This window comes from Schistocerca gregaria, chromosome X (genome assembly GCF_023897955.1).
Source record: "Schistocerca gregaria isolate iqSchGreg1 chromosome X, iqSchGreg1.2, whole genome shotgun sequence".
NCBI lineage: Eukaryota > Metazoa > Arthropoda > Insecta > Orthoptera > Acrididae > Schistocerca > Schistocerca gregaria.
Window position 1 is genome coordinate 128,855,225 of NC_064931.1, and position 21,459 is coordinate 128,876,683.

The 21,459-nt window shown below is 43.4% G+C and overlaps 1 protein-coding gene and 1 non-coding gene across 2 annotated transcripts in view; one reads left to right on the forward strand and one right to left on the reverse strand.

Annotated features, from left to right (window-relative positions):
* Positions 1-21,459, forward strand: part of LOC126297767 (Down syndrome cell adhesion molecule-like protein Dscam2) — a 1,507,668-nt gene that overhangs the window by 249,385 nt on the left and 1,236,824 nt on the right. The gene's annotated exons all lie outside the window — the stretch shown is intronic.
* Positions 5,237-5,310, reverse strand: Trnat-ugu (transfer RNA threonine (anticodon UGU)). Its single transcript has one exon. It is a non-coding gene; the product is annotated as a tRNA-Thr (tRNA).

Genomic DNA, 21,459 nt, shown 5'->3' on the forward strand with positions numbered 1-21,459 from the left:
TATAATATGGGAGTGTTTGTCATCGTTAGTGTGTTGACCCATTGTTGCCCTTAAGAAACCGCCAACTACGGAAGGATATGAACACACTTTACAGCATTGTTTACTACGTAAAAAAAAAGCACTCCCTCTTCCGGCCACTAGTAGCCTACCCGGACCATCCGACCGCCGTGTCATCCTCAGTTAAGGATGCGGATAGGAGGGGCTTGAGTTCAGCACACCACTCTCCCTGTCGCTATGATGGTATTCGTGACCGAAGCCGCTACTATTCGGTCGAGTAGCTCAATTGGCATCACGAGGCTGAGTCCACCCCGAAAAAATGGCAACAGCGCATGGCGGCCTGGATGGCCAACCATCTAAGTGCCGACCACGCCCGACAGCGCTTAACTTCGGTGATCTCACGGGAACCGGTGTATCCACTGCGTCAAGGCCGTTGCCACATTGTTTACTACGTGCAGAAGAGAAAGAGTTCGGAGACGATGACTGTTTGCATCGGCATGACAATGTACCCTATCATACAGCAGAATCTGTGAACCGATGATTTGTAACATCCTGTCCTGCTCAGCGTTCGCAAACTGAGCTTGAGAGATCACTTTGGTGATGAGTTACATCGATGTCTTCTCGCCAGCCCCCAGCGTCCAACATCACTACCTCCTCAGGGGTTCGGCACTTGAGAAAGAATGGGCCACCATTCCTCCACAGACATTCACGCACCTCATTGAAAGTGTACCCAGCAGAGCTCCAGCCGTCATTTACTGTACTGATAATACTCATGGGACAGCAATAGACAGATTGTGGTAGTATCGCGTACACGATACATAGGACAGTGCATTCACAGAGCTGTCACTTGTGCTCACCTGTGTCAGGTGAAAAGTTGAGCGACGTGATTATGGACGCACGATGGGAATTCACAGACTTTGATTGCGGAATGAAAGTTGGAGCTAGACGCATGAAAAATTCCGTTTCAGAAATCGTTAAGGAAGTCGATATTCCAAGATCCACTGTGCCAAGAGTGTGCCGGGGATTCCAAATTTCTGGCATTATCTTGCACAGCGGACAACGCAGTGGCTGACGGCCTTCAATTAACGACGAAGCGTTGCGTAGAGTTGTCAGTGCTAACAGACAAGCAACACTTTGTGAAATAACCACAGAAATCGATGTTGGATGTAAGACGAGCGTACCCGTTAGGACTGTGTGGCGACATCTGGCGTTAAAGGGCTATGGCAGCAGGCGACCGAAGAGTCTCTTTGCTAACAGCACGTCATCGCCTGGGGCGCCTCCCCTGGGCTCGCAACCATATCGGTTGGACCCAAGACGACTGGAAAAGCGTGGCCTGATCAGATGATTCCCGATTTCAGTTAGTAAGAGCTGAAGGTGGGGTTCGAGTCTGGTGCAGACCCCACGAAGCCGTGGACCCAAGTTGTCAACGAGGCCCTGTGTAAGCTGGTGGTGGCTCAATATTGTTGTGGGCTGTGTCTGCGTGGAATGGACAGAGCCCTCTGATCCAACTGGACAGATCATTAAGTGGAAAGAGTTACGTTCGGGTACCTAGAGAGCATTTTCACCCATTCGTGGGCTAAATGCTCCCAACAAAACGATGGCGTTTTGCGGACGACAGTACACCATTTCACGGGGCCACGATTGTTGTCATTGGTTTGAAGAAAATTTGTGAAAATTGGAGTGAGTTAGACAGAAATTAGTTCCTGTACAAGATCCTGCACCACACTTTCGCAATTATGGACGGCGATAAAAGCAACGTGGCTCAGTATTTCTGCAGGGGACTTCCAAACCCCTTTTATGTCCATGCCACGTCGAGCTGCTGTCCAACTCTGGGGAGAAAAGATATACGAGACGATATAAGGAGGTACCCCATGACTTTTGTTATCTCAGGGTAAAGGCGAAGGGTGTACACATTCCGTGATAATAGACGTTTATAGATGTCTGGATAATTTTGATCAGACAGTCAGACTTCAAGAAGAATATAACAACTCCAATCCCAAAGATAGCAGATGTGAAAATTACCGAACTATCAATTTAATAAGCCACTTCTGCAAAATACTAACACGAATTCTTTACAGACGAATGGAAAAACTGGTCGAAGCCGACCTCGGGAAGATCAGTTTGGATTCCGTAGAAATATTGGAACACGTGAGGCAATACTGACCCTAGATTAAGGAAAAGCAAACCTACGTTTTTTGCATTTGTAGACTTAGAGAAAGCTTTCGACAATATTGACTGGAATACTCTCATTCAAATTCTGAAGGTGGCAGGGGTAAAATACAGGGAGCGAAAGGCTATTTACAATTTGTACAGAAACCAGATGGCAGCTCTAAAAGTCGAGGGGCATGAAAGGAAAGCAGTGGTTGGGAAGGGAGTGAGACAGGGTTGTAGCCTCTCCCTGATGTTATTCAATCTGTATATTGAGCAAGCAGTAAAGGAAACAAAAAAAAATTTGGAGTAGGAATTAAAATCCATGGAGAAGAAATAAAAACTTTGAGGTTCGCCGATGACATTGTAATTTGTCAGACACAGCAAAGGACTTGGAAGAGCCGTTGAACTGAATGGACAGGGTCTTGAAAGGAGGATATAATATGAACATCAACAAAAGCAAAACGAGAATAATGGAATACAGTTGAATTAAATCGTGTGATGCTGCAGGAATCAGATTACGAAATGAGACGCTTAAAGTAGTAAATGGGAAGCAAAATAACTGATGATCGTCGAAGTAGAGAGGATACAAAATGTAGACTGGCAATGGCAAGGACAGCATTTCTGAAGAAGAGAAATTTGTTAACATCGAGTATAGATTTAAGTGTCAGGAAGTCGTTTCTGAGAGTATTTGTGTGGAGTGTAGCCATGTATGGAAGTTTTATTTCACCGTATGGTGATTTTATACAATATACAGTTGATATAAGTCAAATGATTTTATACAATATACATATGATATTAGACACGATTAAACCTTAAAGTCCGTGTTTTTCAACCAGTTAATTAAGTTGGTGTGAGAGTGAACAAGTCATCGGGAATTCCAGGGTATGAATGAAGTGGACAGCGCTGGACTAGATGTTCAATTGTCTGCTCTTCTTGATTACATTTACAGATTGCTGAACTGATCCAGCTCCATTTGTACCTGACGTACCTACAACAACCATGTCTAGTCCTTAACCTGTTGAGGCGGCACCAAAACGAAGTGAAGTATGGAAGTGAAACGTGGACGATAAATAATTTAGACAAGAAGAGAACAGAAGCTTTACAAATGTGGTGCTACAGAAGGATGATGAAGATTAGATGGGTAGATCACATAACTAATGAGGAGGTATTGAACAGAATTGGAGAGAAGAGAAATTTGTGGCACAACTTGACAAGAAGGGATCGGTTGGTAGGACATGTTCTGAGGCATCAAGGGATCACCAATTTAGTATTGGACGGCAGCGTGGAGGGTAAAAATCGTAGAGGGAGACCAAGAGATGAATACACTAAACAGATTCCGAAGGATGTAGGTTGCAGTAGGTATTGGGAAATGAAGAATCTTGCACAGGATAGAGTAGCATGGAGAGCTGCACCAAACCAGTCTCTGGACTGAAGACCACAACAACAACAGTGTTTTTGCGATACGTGCATAAATACGAGTATATTGATGAATAATTCCGCGATTATAGCCAGCCACGAGTATATCAAAATGATTATCACTTTTATTATAACTGTTCGTTTTCAAAGAAAAATGATTCGTTGTGTCAATACAACTGTTTCCTGCAATATTTGGAATAACAAGAAAATGACGCTACTCGAGTGCAGTACCTGCAGACGCCGTTGCTCAACAGCTGCTGCTCGTACATGTGATACAACATGTTCGTAAAATATCGAACCTCGATATCTCGAAAATGCTTGAGAAGCGCATCATACTAAAGCACCATTTATTGCACCTAAGTATGTGCTTCAGTCGTACAAATGATGAACAAAATCGGAGATCCACTGGGAGTATGTTCCTTTGTAAGTGTTGTCTCAGCGTACCGATGTCCGTGTCCATTGCTCTGAATGTTCTCTTTGGCGCGTAAGAACACTTTTAGTAGGTCCGTGCTGATCTGATGAAAGTAGGACCGCTAATGCACCCCATCAGCAGCACGGTTTTTCCTCAGCGGCCTCGTCAAAGCATCAGAAGTCTCACAGCATGTGTGAAAGTAAGGCCACAGTCTTCCGGATACACCAAAGTTTGAAGCTGTCGGATTAAAGCACATGCCATCATGCTACCTAATGGTTCCTCTCTGGCCAACAGGGCAAGTTTTAGCGTGCAGGTAACCCCAGCGGGCGTGTGTGTGGCCGCCAAGGCCCCGAAACCGCCACCAATCTTAAAGACGGTGTGTCCGTAAAGGCCTAGCAGCCTCTAGTGCAAAACTAGGCCGTACAAAAGGGCCCCCTGTTTTCGAGAATTTCAGCCATTGAGAAATGCATTTTTACTTTTAGCAGCAGTTGACACAATGAGACCGATTCTCAGAATTCTTTATTGTGTACCAAATTCCATTATGTCCGAGAGTATCTGATAAAGACTGTGACAAAGTTTGGTAAATACTCGGAAAATGAATTTCACAAAATTTGCAACGTCGAAGTGCCATGAACCAAGGAAAGTGCCGCAGAGTGGCGGAAATTCACTCGTATTCGGGAGGGTGGCGGTTCGAGGACCCCTCTGGCCATCCAGACTTGGTTTTCGTTGACTTCTATTTTCTATAAATAGCTGAAGATGATACCATCAGAGGCTTAACCTCCTTTCGTCTGAATGTGTCATTCATTCATCAACTAGTTTCAACCGATTTTCTCCACCGTGTACAAGTGTATTGAGAAGATTCTCAGTTGATCCGTCATAAGCATAATCCGGTATAAATTGCTCAACATTAACGGGATTGGAAGTGCCTGGGGGGGGGGGGGGGGAGGGATCCCAAGAATCTGCTAGTGTTGTTATAATTTGAGCAACAGAGGTGAGATATTAAACCCCGTAGTTGACAGATAGACCTTCAACTGCATATGATTTACATAACCCGTTACCATAATGAGCAGCGGTTGTGTACTACTTCCGCGAAGCACTGAAGTGCAGGCTAAAATTCGATAATCAAGAACTTTTATTTACTAAGATGGTATAGATTTCATCGGTAGCCATGCAACTCGTTAGAATGAAATTACAATGAAATCAACACCATTAGTTGCTTACAGGCGTTGACATACGTCAACGGGGACAGATGAAAATGTGTGCCCCGACCGGGACTCGAACCCGGGTTCTCCTGTTTACATGACAGACGCTCTATCCACCTGAGCCACCGAGGACACAGAGGATAACACGAGTGCAGGGATTTCTCTCTGGCATGCCTTCAGCGAAACCCACATTCCCAACGTATTGTCCCGCACTACATTCGTAGAGCCCCCGCCCATTATACTCATTACTCGCGGCGCGTTGCTGATTCCCGTAAGAGTTGGGCACTGTTTGTTCATTCGCACAGAAGAAGATGGTCAAGTGGCCCGTGAGCCTTAACTATATATATTTAGATGTCCGAAAGAACAAAAATAGTTCAAATTGCTCTGAGTACTGTGGGATTTAACATCTCTAGTCATCCCCTAGAACGTTGAACTACTTAAACCTAACTAACCCAAGGACATCACACAACACCCAGTCATCACGAGGCAGAGAAAATCCCTGACCCCGCCGGGAATCGAACCCGGGAACCCGGGCGTGGGAAGCGAGAACGCTACCGCCGAAAGAACAGATACCATCTTAGTTACCCGTAGATGACCTTGGACTTGCCTTCTTTTAACGGTTCCTGTTGTCTGAAATCGCGCCCAGGACCTGTAAATTACACTTTGGAACACATTCCAATAGCTGCAGCCACCTCCCTGTGTGTCAGTCCCGCTTCCAGCCGTCCTATGTTTCTGCATGTCATAGCTTCGGGTAAATCATGTTGTTGTTGCATTGCACTATCTGTTTACTACCCTATCTAAACCCAGCTGCTTGTGTAATTTGTTTGGTAGAGTAAACACAAGTCAACAACAACCCCCTTTGCAGCAACTTCCCGTTGTTACCACCATTTCGGTGACAGTAACGTTGTTTTGTCCTCTTCGTAGAACCGACAGAAAGACGTCGAACCATTTTAGTTCATTCTGCCAATGACAATACGTCATAACCCAGACATCTCAACTTGTTTTGACCAGTGTAATTCCTAAAAAATATTCCTCCTCAAATCATTTCTGTGTAACGCTTAATCTGCCTATATCTCTTTCAGAATCTAGACTCGTGCACAGTTTATAGGCTTGTAAAGTTTTATGGCCCTGGATAGAGCGTTACGTTGTCCACTGTGGATTACTTGTCAACTGCTGAGAAAATGGCGTGAGTCCATCCCGCCACTATGATCGTGCTTTTAATGGTACCTAGACATCGTTATCTGTCGAGAAGCTTCATTTCGTGTCATTAGGGGCTTAATTCATTCACACACGATGTAACTGTTAAAATTCGGTTGTAAGATATTTCAATGAAATACTCGAAAGTAGTTAATCAAGAATAGTGGTTACACTTCACAAACTTAAAATTTTTAAATTCATCAGCAGTGACATAATAAAAACAGTGATGGCACGGTAATACACCTGGGAACGTTTTATTGCAGAGTAGCATACCTTGAAACCATTTTATGTCAGCCAGATTTCAAAGCAGAGAAAATAGGTTTACTGAAAAAAAAATTACCGTGAACTTTGGTTTAAGGAGCTGTAAAGGTAAGTGTGAAATCTTCAGTTGACGAAAACAGCAAGCGGCCATTGGTCTGTTCATATTGCATCTAATAGGAAAAATTATTTCTTCCTTTCTTTGATTACCATGCCCTCAAGCAATATACATTTTCTGACAAGCCAAGACGAAAGAAAGTCGAAAATTGTGTGATCTTAATCTTTCCCGGCGGTTTATGTATTTTTACTGCCTTCGGGCGTCAGGGGGTGCAGTATTTAACGAAACGATATTTCGTCAGCGTACCTTGTCTTCATCTTCAGGTGATATGTATAGAACGAGCGTCTTTGCTACATCGCACCTCCTTTATTGTCTTACCGCTCCCCAACCCCTCCCCCTTACTACCGCACTTCGCGTCGAGTGGGGTGTGGGGAGACGCGAATTTTAATGCTATGCGCGATCTCCGGTCCCTCAGCATTTCTGTCGCTCTCGTCGAACCAATGTTGTTATTCCAGCGCTGCGTCCTACGCTGTACTGGAAGAGAAGCCATTTTCTCTATTGATTACACCGTCGGCCGCCCATATTTCAACATCCTCCTTTAGAACGCAACCTCAAAACGACGAGGTCTGTCTTAATATTTCAGTTCGTTCGTTTTTCGTTGAGTCCCCTGTAGCTATGCAGTGTTGTGCAACCGTTGATTTTGTTGGTTGATTTGCTTTCGTGTGTCCTCTGTGCTCCTGGCACCTTTTTTGGATTCTACGCACAGTCTGCCCGATGTATACCTTACCAATTTACATGGTATATCGTAGGCACCCGGCTTACGGAGTCCTAAGTCATCTTTCACCGTGTCTGATAGCGAACGTGTTTTCAGAGGTGGTCGGATAAGCGTTTATTGATTGGCTACTCCACGGAGTGTTCTGTGCACCACGACCAAATAGTGGATAGAATTGGAAGGAAAATCAGCATTGGCCGTATTTTGTTGTTTTTTTGTGCGCAAAATCGGTTTCCGGTCTCTTAGTGACCATCCTCACTGCTAGAAGTTAAAAATTGTCACGTAACGATCAGAGAGTATAAAACAGAAAATCACAACTACACTTGCGAATGAACGTAACAGTTGGTAGGAACATACCTATAATATACAATTAAAATTGGTAGGCACTGGTATCAAGCTATAACCACAAGCGTAGAGGTATCACATAAACTGAGGCCACTGTTTACATGCACCTGTTCAGCAGACCTCGGTGTGACAGGGATTGGAACGCCCTCTATGTGGCATGTGTCACGTGAAGACTTAATATTACTGGTTTTGCAAGATATTAACACAAAATACCTCTTGTGCATTTGTGAATCATGAAGTAATTCAAATTTAAAAAGTACGTAAAGAAACATAGCAGACGAAGGGGGAAGGAAACATCTCAAATACACTGGCGTATTGTTTTTAAAACAAGCGTTTAATGTTACATTGATCCAAGATTCTGCCGACTTTGTTCGATACTTTTCCGTCTTCATTAGATACGCTATTGTCTTATTCTCCTCGTCGTCTTCTCTTTGTTCTGCCTGTAAAACCAGAACTCGCGTCAGGTATGTCTCCCACCGTATCAGTTCTTCAGTTGCTGAGCTCATTTGGTAGGCTTTGTTCGTCCAGTATTGTACGGACTCTGTGGACCAGTCCGCCTGCTCAGTTGGGTGGTAACGTGCTCGCCTCCCATGCAAGTGGGCCGGGTTCGATTCCCTGCCACGATGAAGATTTTATCCGCTCGTGGACTGGGTGTTGTGTTGTCCTCATCATCATTTCATCCTCATCACGGCCCCGCAAGTCTCCCGATGTGGCGCCGAATGAAATAAGACTTGCACTTGGGGGCCGAACTTCCCCGAATAGGGGCCTCCCGGCCAACGATGCCATCCGCTCATTTCCATTTTACTTTGGACCAGTGCATCTAATACACGCTCGCGATATGAAGAATGATGGCAGCTTGAGGCGTGGAAATACAATTCGGTGTGGGTTGTTTTCCTGTCCCATAGTGCTGTCCGCTTGACTTGGACGTCAAAAAAGCAAAAAAAAGAGTTAATCATTCTCTTCCACCTCCATAGTAAATGAGATGTTGGGATGTAGACCGCAGCTAAACCAGGACCAGGGAGACCTCATGCATTGGCTGACAGAGACCATCGAATACAGCGAGGTGGTTGTAAAATATCACATGAAATCATCGGAAGGAACCACTCGTGATTCCAAAGTGCTACCAAGCAGTCCGACTAGTACAATGGCTGTGCGTATGCAGTTAAAAAGAACGAGGTACAATGATCAAACAGCTCATCACATGCCACAGATTTCTTTTGTCAATGGTAAAGGACTCTTGAGTTGGTGTGTCGAGCAGCACCACTGGAGAGTTGATGTCTGGAAACGAGTTATTTGGAGTGTTGAATCACGCTATACCGTTGGGCAGTCCAACGGAATGGTTAGGCGTTTGTCGAATGCCTGGAAAACGTTACCTGACATCGTGTGTGGTACCAATAGTGACGTACGGAGGAGGTGGTGTTACGGTATAGGGATATGTCCCTTAGTTAGTGTGTGGTCCACTTATTGAGCTTACGAAAACGCTAAAGGCGTTGAGACGACCGGTGGGTTGAAGAGGGAAATCCAGGTTCGAGATGTAGTACGGAACAACTTTTCACTTCCAGAACGAAATTTTCACTCTGCAACGGACTGTCCGCTGATATGAAACGTCCTGGCAGATCAAAACTGTATCCCGGACCGAATTTCGAACTCGGGAGCTTTGCCTTTGGCTGGCAAGTGCTCTACCAACTGAGCTACCCAAGCACGAGTCACGACCCGTCATCACAGCTCTTTGGAAGGTAAGAGCCGAGGTACTGGCGGAAATACAGCTGTGAGGAGGGGTCGTGACTTGCACTTTGGTAGCTCAGTTGCTAGAGCCCTTGCCAGCGAAAGGTACAAGTCCCGAGTTCGAGTCGCGGTCCGACACACAGTTTTAATCTGACGGAGTTTTAAATTTTCGCTTGTCCCCATTGCCCAATTGCGGCTAATGTCGGAATTACAGTTTCGTCATAAGTGATTATGACTTGAGCTCTAGTAAGTTTTTGCCTTGGATCCTGTTTGTACAGTCTGCTCTACAACGACAGTGAAATTCAAGATAAGAGCGATACATATAAAGAGTTATCATACTTAACGTTTTCAGTCGCATTTTTAGTGACACAAAAGAAACGAAATCAGCTTAGGATTTTAGAGTCTAAGGTGGACGGTTTCCCTAAAATCATCCTTTTGTTACTTAATGTGAATAATTGTGTTCCACATTTGCGTCCTTCTAATTTTTCAGAGCACAGGTTTGAAAATTCAGTTTTGGATTTTAAATTCCTAATCAGCCCTATCCGTTGAAAAATTTAACTCTGTGTTCAGAGACTTCTTGCAGCTGAACAACGAAACGTGTGAAAAACGCAAAAACATTTTTTTCAATTCGTGGCGACAATAAAATGAATGCAAAGTTTAGCCCACATCACTTGCCTTTTCTGTGCAAGAGCCACATGAAGTACTTCGGAAGCTGTACGTTTTCATTTTGTTGTAAATGTTTCACGCACCGGAAACAATATTCGTAATGCAAACATTAGCTATACCCTTCGGAGCATCTGGTAAATTAAATTTACTTAAGATTTAACAATTTAGCTCTGTACACTCGCGTTGTTTATTCGATATCGGCTCCTCGCAGTGCAGCACGTTTTTCTTTCTTTTCGGGATACCGTACGGCAACCTAAGGCAATCAATCACTCAGAGAGCCCGTGGGGAAGGGAACCGGGATGGAAACAGCTAGCACTGTAGCTTTAATTTGTTGTATGCCAAGCTTTACCCTCCATAAAAACAAGTTTATGCTTTTACTGCGAATTCTATAAGGCCATCTGGGAAAGCTTTGCAATACTGCGAAACCTGGAGAACTGAAAAGATCCTCCGTGATTTTATAACAAAATTAGGATAATGCTGAGGAGGCAGAGAGTGATGCACTCTCGCTTTAAAAAAAGAAAAGAAACCTGAAAATGTCTACAGGCAAAAGTTAGTAGATATTCTTTTACCTATAAAACGATCAACGCGTGAAGCGTACAGCAGCATCCATAGCCTTACGTTAGCAAAAGGTCATTCAGTGAACTTGAAAAAAAAATGCTGGTCCTGAGAAAAACAGCCGGCCGGGTTGGCCGAGCGGTTCTAGGTGCTACAGTCTGGAACCGCGCGACCGCTACGGTCGCAGGTTCGAATCCTGCCTCGGGCATGGATGTGTGTGATGTCCTTAGGTTAGGTTTAATTAGTTCTAAGTTCTAGGAGACTGATAACCTTAGAAGCTAAGTCCCATAGTGCTCAGAGTCATTTGAACCTTTTTTTTCTTTTTTTTTTTTTTAGAATAAAATCGAAGCCGGTCGAAGCCTTCCGTACAGTCCCTCGTCGACCAGTCTGATACCGCAATGGAGCACAAGAGTTTCAAATAGCTCGTTTAAAAAAAATCGTTTACACAGGATAATAGCACAGACGAATCATCGTTTGACCGTCGCACACATTGTCGTATGGAGGACACAGAAATAGAAATTACTGGCGTCTAGTAGCGACTGATAGAATTCGAAACAAATAAGTTTCCAGGTCCGGTTGGAAGTACTGTTTTCCAGAGGATATTCTTCGGCAGTGGCCCCTTGCTCAGCTTCCATTTAACACGTATCTCTCGCCAACTGCAAAGTACCAAGGGATCAGAAAAAAGCGCAGGTTACTGCTGTGTATAACAAGGGACCCATAAAATTAGAGACCAATATTTTACCATTGGTTTGCCGCAAAATTGTGCAGAATATTCTGAGTTCGAATACACTAAATTTCCTTTAGACAGCAAAGCTTCTGTCCAGAAATCTGCTCGGATTTAGAATGCATCACTCTTGCGAAAACCAGTTTCATCTTTTCGCGCTCAAATGCCACGAACTGTAGATGAAGGGCAACAGATTTCCGGAAAACATATGACACAGTGCCTCACTGCAGACAGAGGTCCGAGCATACACTCCATGCTAGTCTATCCTGAGTAAGGCACATCACCTCTACACAACTGCCGGAACCTACATCCCTTTACACTTGCTTGCTTTAGTCAAGCGTTGGTGTCCCTCTACAGTCCCCGACCCACTTCCATCCATTACCAAACTGAAGATTTCGCCATGACTCAGGATGTGTACTCTGTCAGCTTGTCGCTTCTTTTAGTCAAGCTGTGCCATAAAGCGTATTTCCCCCAATTCGATTCAGTACCACCTCATTTTCTGTCCGATCTACCCATCTAATCTTCAACATTCTTCTATAATATCACATTTCAGAAGCTTCTGTCTTCCTCTTGTCTGAATCGCCTATCGTCCACGTTTCGCTTCCATATATGGCTATACACATACCTTCAACAAACACTTCGTGACATTTAAATTTACACTATATGATCGAAAGTATCCGGACATGAAAGTAGGATGTATCTACCCTTCGCTTTTATGACTGAACTCTGTGGGAGACACTTTCAGTGAGGTGTCTAGAAGCCAGTGAGAAATGGCAGTCCGTTATTCCTCAAGAGCTGGAACCACAGACGGTGGTGGAGCTGGACGCTGGGGTCTGGATCGAAGTCGACGTTCCAAGACATCTCAGAGGTTCAGGTTGGAGCTCCGGGTAGGCCAGTGCACCTGCATTATCATGCTGATACAAATAATCATCCTCTCCGAACTCATCCTTTACTGCATGCAGCACACAATGATGCAAAATGCGTTCATAGCCTTCTACAATTAACATTTTCTCAAGCTCAATAAAGGGATCACATCATAACGACACAAAACAGCCCCATACCCCCAACACCAGCTCCTCTGTACCTCGCTGTTAGCACTACATGTGATGACAGGTAACTTTACCCAGGCATTCACCAACCCAAACCATCCCATTTGTTTGCCATAGGATATGGGGTGATTCATTACGCCTATGTACTCGTATCCAGTCAACCACTGCCATGCGGCCAGATCAAAAACACATAGTCAACATATCTGGTGAAGCTGGTCGGACGGACGGGTATAGAATTCGACGCCCGTTCTTCGAAATTCCTCCGTGTAAAAATGAGTTGTGGCTGGTGGCAGTGGCGAATTTGTGCTGCCCCACCTGTTGTAACCGACCATTTGAAAGTTTTTACAACACAACTTTTATTTACACGAGTCTACATGGAAATGACTAGATAACAACGAAAAGTCACAATCTTATAGCCAGTAAGAATTTCCTACTAGAGGCAACAAAAGATAACTTATAAGTTTCACACAAGAGTCCGTGGTAACTCGCATACACTTAATTCCAAGTCCTATTCCGATGGCGAAGACGTAGTCTTCTGTGGAGACGTCCTTGAGCGAGGTACTCAGCGTGAACTGACGTTCGGTGCTGGTTCTATTTTTTAAATAGTATTGGCCAGCCAATCAGATGTTGGTGTAGTAATACTTCCTGCAGGCCATCTCGAAATCCCTCTGCAGGGAGTAGTACGCAGAATGTTTGTTTCCAAAACAGCTGATGTTTACCATTGCTTACGCCTTGGGCATAAACAACCTCGGTCCTGTGTGATGTTAGATGTGTTGCTGGCCAGCAGGGGCTACCTTGGCGACGGCGTAACACCATCAGTTCCAAAAGCCGAATGATGACATTGCTAGCGACGCTTGATAGACAGGGTAAACGTACTCTACGGACTGAGAGGGCGCCACCTCAGGTCGCGCCATTTTAGTGGTATCATGACGTAATCCAGCCAATGAGATATCGTCCTTTGGGCATAAAAGTGGGAGCCTAGCCAGTTTCACAATAACACACAGCTTCCTGAGAGACAATCTCCAGTGCTTCCAAATTAATAATAATAGTGTAGACCAGATGTGACTTAAAAAACTCTCCTCCCGAACAGGCCATGAAGGCCCAAAGGCACCGACTGGTCGCCGGGTCATCCTCAGCCCACAGGCGTCACTGGATGCGGGATATAAATGGAGATACTACCGATGACAGTGCTGTCAAAGCAGGGTTACAAAATACAGCCTTTCTAAATGCCTTCACAAAAGAAGACGAAGTAAATATTCTAGAATTCGGATCGAGAACAGCTGCCAACATGAGTAACGTAGAAGTAAACATCCTCAGAGTAGTGAAGCAACTTAAATCACTTAATAAAAGAAAGTCTTCTTGTCCACACTATATACCAATTAGGTGCCTTTCGGAGTATGCTGATGAATTAAGTCCTTACTTAACAATCATATACAACCGGTCGCTCGACGATCTGTATCCAAAGACTGGAAAAGTTGCACAGAGAACAAAAATACTCAAGAGTGGTAGTAGGAGTAATCCACTTAATTACATGCCCATATCGTTAACGTCGATACGAAGCAGGATTTTGGAACATACATTGTGTTCGAACAACATGAATTACTTCGAAGAAAACTGTCTATTGACTCACAGTCAACATGGGTTTTAAAAAATAACTAGCTCTTTACTCACATGAAGTGTTGAGTGCTACTGACAAGGGATTTCAGATCGATTCTGTATTTCTGGATTTCCGGAAGGCTTTTGACACTGTACCACACAAGCGGTCTGTAGTGAAATTGTGTGCTTATGGAATAACGTCTCAGTGATGTGACTGGATTTGTGATTTCCGGTCAGAGAGGTCACAGTTCGTATTAATTGACGGAAAGTCATCGAGTAAAACAGAAGTGATTTCTGGCGTTCCCCGAGGTAGTGTTATAGGCCCTCCGCTGTTCTTTACTCATATAAACGATTTGGGAGACAATCTGAGCAGCAGTCTTAGGTTGTTTGCAGATGTCACTGTCGTATATAGACTAATAAAGTCATCAGAAGATCAAAATAAATCGAAAAACGATTTAGATTAGATATCTGAATGGTGCGAAAATTGGCAGTTGAACCTAAATAAAAAAAAGGGTGAGGTCATCCACTTAAGTGCGAAAAGAATTCGTTAAACTTCGGTTACACGATAAATCAGTCTAATCTAAAGGCCGTAAATTCACCTAAATACCTAGGTATTACAATTAAGAACAACTTAAATTGGAAGAAACACCCAGAAAATTTTGTGGGGAAGGCTAACCAAAGACTGCATTTTATTGGCAGGACACTTAGAAAATGTAACAGATCTACTAAGGAGACTGCCTACACTACGCTTGTCCGTCCTCTTTTAGAATACTGCTGCGCGGTGTCGGATCCTTACCAGATAGGAGTGACGGAGTACATCGAAAAAGTTCCAAGAAGGGCAGCACGTTTTGTATTATCGCGAAACATAGGAGAGAGTGTCACAGAAATGATATAGGATTTGGGCTGGATATCATTAAACGAAAGACGTTTTTCGTTGCTACGGAATCTTGTCACGAAATTCCAATCAACAACTTTCTCCTCCGAATATATACGGAGAAATGATCACCACGATAAAATAAGGGAAATCGGAGCTCTAACGGAAAGATATAGGTGTTCGTTCTTTCCGCGCGCTGTACGAGGTTTGAATAATAGAGAAATGTGAAGGTGGTACGATGAACCCTCTGCCAGGCACTTAAATTGTATTTGCAGAGTACTCATGTAGGTGTAGATGAAGATCAGACTAAGTGCAATTTTGCGCATTATCACTTCTAGATAACTTTATTTTTGGTGGCAAGCCATTACTTCGAATAGCGCAGTATCTGAAGTATGCAAGAACTCTGAAATTCTGGAAATCTTCAGCCTAATGAATGTATTTCATATGGTGTTTGCTGTCGGTTGACGACTGCATCACCTGCTTCGCTTCCTCCTCCTCCTCCTCCTTAAGTGAGATTAGCAGCGCAGTTCTTAACCAGTGGAAGGAGGCAAATGGTTAAAATGGCTCTGAGCACTTCTTAGGTCATCAGTCCCCTAGAACTTAGAACTACTTAAACCTAACTAACCTAAGGACATCACACACCTACATGCCCGAGGCAGGATTCGAACCTGCGACCGTAGCAGTGGCGCGGTTCCTGACTGAAGCGCCTAGAACCACTCGGCCACGTCGGCCGGCGGAAGGAGGCAACACTGGTGTTCTTTGATGTACTTGTTTGAAACACGCATGATCATCGTGAGGATGTCGTGGGTGATCATTGTTATTGCCGTCGATTACCTGCCACCATTTTCTTTTAGTTTTTGTATGGACCTTCCGGAAGTCAGGTAAAACTGAAACTATCGTTTAATTTCATTTCCTGAGTGGTGAGCGCGACAGAATGTCAATTCTAATGGCCCGGGTTGGATTCCTGGCTGCGTCGGAGATGTCGGAGATTTTCTCCGCAAAGGGACTGGGTGTTGTGTTGTCCTCATTATCATCATTTCATCTCCATCGACGCGCAAGTCACCGAAGTGGCGTCAAATAGAAATTCTTGGACCTGGCGAACGGTCTACCAGACGGGAGGCCCTAGTCACACAACATATACATTTATTTCACTTCATTTCCTCGAAATTACGTTTGTCCTGTAGGCTGTAGAATGTACAGACAGTAAAACTGGTAAATTATCCACGGCAAGGCTGCGGTTTCGTTCAAGAAAACATTCGGCGTAACTGAGTTAAGGAAAGCATGGAAAACTCAAATCACGACGGCTGAATGAAGCCATCATATCCATTCTTTTCTGGCAACTATTCTCTTCCTTAGCCATTATGTCATCTCACTCTATAGAATTAGTAGGTAACATACTTATATGCGGCACCTGTTTTTGTTATTCATTTTAAAAGAAGATAACACTACTTCTTTTATATATCGAAGCACTGAAATTTTCTCACACACAATGTTGCTGCAAATTGAGAAGATCGTAAGAATAAAACTTGCGCTGTGCATAACAGCAATCTCTAAACGTAAATCTTTTGCGTTTTCAACTAATGAATTTAAATTACTGATGGAAAAACTGGGGTTTTGTGGGACAGTGTGGAATTACTAGAAGCGCAAGACCAACACTTAAAGGAATTAGTGGCATTAGCTGAGGAAAGCTGAAAATTTGCACCAGGCAGGGATTCGAACCCAGGTCTCCAGTTTACTAGGCAAATGACCTGACCATTGCCCCATTCGGAAATGGTTGTCATTGCAAATGCACAGACTAGCCTAGTGTTGTGGATGAGGCGGAACTATGGACCTCGTGAAAAAAGGATGACCCAGCTGAATCACGCAATTCGACTCGGTCTGATCACAAGGGGTGGCCATTAATTGCATCCGTTGATCACGTAGGCTGACGTGAGGATCAATGAACTATACTTGACGGGATGTATCTGCAACATCTTAGGTGATTAGAAGTTAGTAGACAGGAATCCAATTAAAACAATTTCAAAAATCATCGTCAGTCATTAAGTCATGAGAGGAATCTCGTTGGCACTATGAAAAATTTGAAACTAGACCTAATCGATGGAAATGTCATGTTGTTTATACTAAAGCATTTATTCCGAGAACATTTACACATCTGGTTATTCAGGAACTGCCTAACAATTGACAGTAGTATTCCTATAGAAAAGAGAAAATTGTAGAAAATTTTAGTTTATACACAACCGTAAAAATGTACTTTATGTAGCTTAAAAAAACGAACAATCGCAAATACGTGCCAGTAGTTCATCTGTATATTGCAAACAATAACATTTATACATATCAACCGTGGGTATTTCTTAGATTGTTCGTAAGTACCAAAGTCATATCATGCCTTTATCATCTTGTTTACATTTCGTCATAACACAGCTGGTAACACTTCTTCCTCGTTCTACAAATATGTGCCAAGCGTACAAAGTGTCCCACTTAACTATGCCACATCATGTATTTCCGAAACAAAACAAAACTTGAAAAATTCGATTGGCCGGGGATGCAGCTATGTCAGGGACTCACAAAATGAGCAGGAATGTACAATCCATATATGTAAACAAACACCACTTTCAGCGCAAAACATGTCTGACTTTTTTCTACGGAAATGAAAACTAGAGGTACAATTAACTACCACAGACTTGTTTTCACCGTCCTAAGCCTCATACCTTCTGAAATACGTAGATTTTAAAGGATGACAACGGTGCCACAGTTTCTGCCGTATTGCTTAGAGCAAGGGTTGCGTACAGCAGGCGTCAGAGCTGAGCAGGCAACCGGCATTACGGCAGAAACTGTGGCACCCTTTCCATTATTTAAAGTCTAAGTATTCTAAAAGATATAAGGTTTAGAACAGTGAACAGTAACTGTACCTCTAGTTTTCACTTCAGTACAAAAAAACATACATGCGCCATCTAAAAAAAAAAAATTGTGTTGAAAATCATATTTAGGTACTTGTTGCCAGTGTTCATTCCTACCCATTGTGTAAGCCGGACATAGGTGTAGCCTTGGCCAATTGCATTTTTCACATTATATTTCATTTCGGAAATATATGAGGTGGCAAAGTTAGGTGGGACACCCTGTAAAATTGGCTGCAATTGTGTGACTTATGCTCTATCCTTACAACTAACTGTTTAAAGTCCCCGACGCACCGTGGAATTAAATTTATGCTACTGAAAACATCGCTTTGAAGACACATCGAATGCCTGAACTGCGTCGTGTCACAGTTTGGCAGAGATTTATATTATAGCTCTATCTATGTACCATTAACGTTCAAACTCGTTGGTATATTGACCTACCGCACGGTAGAGCATTACTTCTTTCTAATTTTGCATCGTAAGTGAAAATTGAAAGGGAAATTTGTGAGAGTCCTCGTTAGAAATTGATCTGAATATGGTCAAGGTAAAATACTTTTGTGCTATACAGAGAAGCATTTCTCCTTTACCTTCTTTAAAAAAAAAGGAGGGGATTCATCGAAAAGGTATCTGGACTAGCTGCTGATCAATGCTGTATTAGTCGTAAAATGGAAGGGATATGTTCATTATGTTCTCGAACTTCTACACAGATAAATTAATGGGGTGAAACTTTGCCTCCTGGAACTTCGTGGTGTAAAGAGAGATGAAATATTGCTCGTTTCACTCGTCCTTGTTCCCGAAACCAAGGAGACCTGACTCATACGGTATCTAAAGACCGATTTGCGGCAGCACTCTCAACTATTTGCTGGTGGGATTAATTGTCTGTTTGCTCGAGACACGTAAGAAAGACAGTTTACGAGTCAAGAAGTAACCATGTTACCAAACAATGTTTTTAATATTGACATTCTGTTGGCTGTTAGCTTCCATAAGCAGAAGCTGTTTGTAAGTTGAAGAAAGGTTTAATTTAGTTTCAGAGGGAATCGGTGTGTGCGATGCGTATGAAATACTTCTTCGCGGTAATGACATTCATAGAGAATTGTATTTAACAGTTTATAGCGCCCGTGTTGTTCTTACTGAACTAGGCAGTAAACTCACCCGGTCAACAATCTGATTTTGGACTTTCTTAGTTTCAAATCACGATTCGACATCAATATTGGTGTTGGCCGATCAAACTAGATAACGAACACTTGTAACTCATATCATTCTTGATCTGATTTAACGTTCCACCGCTGATAACGCTATGCCTTTTTTTCTTCATTTTGTTTTGAAACGAGGTTCTCAGTAAATAGCACAGAGGATTCTCTCATTTTCCTTTCATGATTTCACAGTTCAGTTTTATTTCATCACTGTGGCCGAATGGAATTCCTGAAGCCACAGTCATTAGTTAGTTTAAGGGCGTAAGTTATATGTGTCGTCTGTCTATGAATAGTACAAACTTGGTCCTGTGTGTTATCGTATTTTAAGTATGGAAGTGTTGGTTTTATTGAGGTATAATTTGGGGACTAGTCCAGCATTTGTTAAAAGAGAGTGGAAAACCGCATAAGAACCACATTCAGGCTGGCTGATGATCCAGATCAATGATCGACAGTCCGCCGCGTGGAGTAGATACAGGTCTGGCTAGCCTTCTTACATTGAGCTGTGCGTCACATTGTACGAGCAGGTCAGTGTATGAAGAATAAGGTTAAGGAAAAAATTTTGAATTATCCATATAAAAGAAAGTGATATATCAGTTTCCTAGGAGAGACTGCCGAAGAGGAAATACGAAATGCTGTCTAACACCGACTGCAAATGATGGACGTAAAAGGTAATCCAGTCAACTTATAAAAATATATGTACGTATTTATGTATGTATGTGTGTTGCACATCTCCTCCTAAACCACTTGACCGGTTTTAACCAAACTTGGTACGCGTATCACTGGAAACAATCGCTGTGAGGTAAGAACCACCTTCCCACCACAGGCGCTGGTGTGGGGGTGAAAAAGCATTGTAGCCCTAGGCGCACGAATACCCATATTTTATTCATCCAGTACTTGAGAATGCGAGCACTTAATGATATGCAACAAACTTTATACATAATTTTAAACCTTTACGAAACTTTTTCTCGCTGACAATCCCCAAAAATTTGTGAAAGGGAAGAAGTTTATCGCTTACTGCATTTCCGCTATTCGTGCACTGGAACAGCCGCGTGAATCATTACGTTTTAATTTATTACTGCTTAACTACTAACTGTATTCGCAACACATATAGCAGAAAATAACCTCGTATGACGCCGATGTACCTACAAAAATATATTACTTTATGTCACATCGTTCAGGAAATATGATGTAATAAATAACCGGATACGTGAAAAAATGCGCATCATGCATGACGTTTTAATGTATTACTTCTTTACTATAAACTCTATTCGCAAGACATTTCGCACACAGTAGCCATGTGTAAGGAGGCTGTTTAAGTTTTTATGTTGGTAACGCCACGTAGCGCTCTATATGAAAATCACTGACTGTGCTGTGTGAAGGCTGTGGTTGGTTTGTATTGTTGGAGTATATGCTATTGTAGTGTTGGGCAGTTGGCTATTAACAGCGTAGCGTTGCGCAGTTGGAGGTGAGCCGCCAGCAGTGATGGATATGGGGAGTGAGATAACGGAGTTTTGAGAGCGGATGATCTGGACAGTGAGAGTAAATTTGTAAGACTGGATTTCATGAACTGATATACACTCCTGGAATTTGAAATAAGAACACCGTGAATTCATTGTCCCAGGAAGTGGAAACTTTATTGACACATTCCTGGGGTCAGATACATCACATGATCACACTGACAGAACCACAGGCACATAGACACAGGCAACAGAGAATGCACAATGTCGCCAATAGTACAGTGTATATCCACCTTTCGCAGCAATGCAGGCTGCTATTCTCATATGGAGACGATCGTAGAGATGCTGGATGTAGTCCTGTGGAACGGCTTGACATGCCATTTCCACCTGGCGCCTCAGTTGGACCAGCGTTCGTGCTGGACGTACAGACCGCGTGAGACGATGCTTCATCCAGTCCCAAACATGCTCAATGGGGGACAGATCCGGAGATCTTGCTGGCCAGGGTAGTTGACTTACACCTTCTAGAGCACGTTGGGTGGCACGGGATACATGCGGACGTGCATTGTCCTGTTGGAACAGCAAGTTCCCTTGCCGGTCTAGGAATGGTAGAACGATGGGTTCGATGACGGTTTGGATGTACCGTGCACTATTCAGTGTCCCCTCGACGATCACCAGAGGTGTACGGCCAGTGTAGGAGATCGCTCCCCACACCATGATGCCGGGTGTTGGACCTGTGTGCCTCGGTCGTATGCAGTCCTGATTGTGGCGCTCACCTGCACGGCGCCAAACACGCATACGACCATCATTGAACCAAGGCAGAAGCGACTCTCATCGCTGAAGACGACACGTCTCCATTCGTCACTCCATTCACGCCTGTCGCGACACCACTGGAGGCGGGCTGCACGATGTTGGGGCGTG